Raw genomic sequence first — 2,475 nt, 5'->3', positions numbered from 1 at the left:
AAGTATGAACGATGTAATAAGTTAGTCTTAAGAGTATAAATAAAGAGTACACATTTCGGGCGAGAGATATGATAATATATAAAGGAACATATACATTCTTAAATCTCTTTTAGCACTATTACTATTCCTATTTCCTTTTTCTTCTGCCTTTGCATAGTATTATTAACGATCCTGCTTTTTGCTTTATTAGCTTAAGGGGTATCGCTGGGAAATCTTCAAGTATCTAATACTTGACTTATGTAAAATATTAATTTTGTGGTTTATTTTGTGGTGTGTTTCGGAACATAAACTAAGCATATAAGCAGGTAGTTTTCTTTGTTTTTTTTAGTATTTATGTATGTATTATTTCAATTATTAACGATCCTGCTTTTTGCTTTATTAGCTTTAGGGGTGTCTCTGAAAAATTGCAAGTATTTATGTAATATTTGTTTTTGTAATTTTTTTTTGAAGTTTATAAAAGGTGCTTAGTTACACAATTAAGCAAAGTGACATATATAACTGAACTGTTTTGATGTTATTAACCCCTTGACGTATATCCACGAGTCTGACTCGTGGTACAATTTTTGTGCCTAACATGATTATCACGAGTATGGCTCGTGGTACAATTTCTGTGCCTAGCATTTTTTGTTACGCATTAAAATTAAATTGCAGTATTTTATTTTTTGTTAATTTGTAAAACAAGCGTGCGACAGTTCGTAAGCATCAAAACTGGTTTGTTTAGTGCATTGTACAAACCTACAAGTAACCAATCCTTAATTTTTCACTAACACATACGCAAAAATATACTACAATTTAGGCACTTGGTACGGGTTGCCCCTAAATATTCTACTACGAATTAGGCACTTGGTTCGGGTTGCCCCCAAGTATTCTGCTACTAATTAGTCACTTGGTACGGGTTGCCCCCAAATATTCTACTACTAAAACGTTCAAATGCTTCAAATCTGATATAGTGTGTTGCCGTGTTAGGTTTTAAAATTTATAACTTTAACAATATTTTTATTAAATATTCAAATATTTTTCGATTATTTAAATTCCTAAATATTAAATTTAATCAGTTTTGTAAAAAATATTAATTATTATATCAATATATTATTAAATGTTTCCAATTTTATAAAAAAATATTTATATAATATTTGTGTAAAACTATGTATTTCGTGCAACGGTGTAATGTGTCAAATCATTTCAACGGACATTTTTCTAAGCTTAAGAAGCTCACAAAAATTGCAATAGTAATTTTAAGTTTGGTTTTTAAAGGAAATTAAAACATTTTTCAAAGAGATATTCAGCGTATGTAAGTATAGTAACTTTAATTAATTAATTAATTTGTTAATATTTGTTGTTTGATTTCGTATAGGATGCCTTGCAGAAAGTGTGTTGCTGGTTGGGTTTGGGAGTTTGGGGGTGCCGCTGTATCCCTTCCCATCAGAAGGGGAAATGTCCAGGTGAGTTTTATGTATAAAAATAATATAATTATGTCCATAATATTATCGTATGTATATAAATATGTACATAATATAAATAAGTGAACAAGATGTGTCCTAAACCGTGATTTTATAAAAAAGTGAAGTTTTAAAATGATTTCTTGAAAGTTTTCATTAATGTTTTCCGTTATAAATATTTTTTCACAAAAAAGTTGATCGACTACATTCTTTTAATTACATCTCTGTGCCTAAAATAGGCAGATTTCGATCAGGTGATCTCAGCTGTGAAAAATTCTTGGAAAAGAGCTGATTCTTTGGTTACTTGTAGGTTTATAACATGCATCCCGAAAAATGCACTGTTTGGTGTGTTGACATGTGGTTTCAACAAGATGGCGCTACATGCCACACAGCTCGCGATTCTATGGCCATTTTGAGGGAAAACTTCGGACAACAATTCATCTCAAGAAATGGACCCGTAAGTTGGCCACCAAGATCATGCGATTTGGACCACCTAAGACGCAGCCGCGGTCAACATTTAAATGAAATTATCTTCAAAAAGTAAATGTCATGAACCAATCTAACGTTTCAAATAAAGAACCGATGAGATTTTGCAAATTTTATGCGTTGTTTTTTAAAAAAAAGTTATCAAGCTCTTAAAAAATCACCCTATACAATGGTTTAGTGCAAGTTGTGTGCGAACAGTTGGAAGCGAATTTCGTTGCGCTAATTCAGGGATGGGCACATTTTTAGCCCGCAAAGTTAGCAAAGTGCCCACGGGGGCTAGATGAGGGGAATATCAGTTTACGGAGAGAAGGGCATAACAAATTGCGAAAAACTGCGAAAAAAAATCAATCACATTCCTCCGTAATTTAATGTTCATCGCAGAGTCATGGATAAATTGATCCGAAACTCCTCTCTTCGCTTTCTGAGAGAGCCCATGATCTCACGGTTTGGTATGGCAACACTGAAAGTTCATGGGCTACGAATCAGGTGACAAGCAAAACAATGAACTGCCAGACAAAATCCCATTAAAAATAACTGACAAAATCAGTTC

This window comes from Bactrocera dorsalis, chromosome 1 (genome assembly GCF_023373825.1).
Source record: "Bactrocera dorsalis isolate Fly_Bdor chromosome 1, ASM2337382v1, whole genome shotgun sequence".
In the NCBI taxonomy this organism is placed as follows: Eukaryota; Metazoa; Arthropoda; class Insecta; order Diptera; family Tephritidae; genus Bactrocera; species Bactrocera dorsalis.
The sequence above is the reverse complement of the archived record's forward strand: the minus strand, read 5'-3'. Positions refer to the sequence as shown.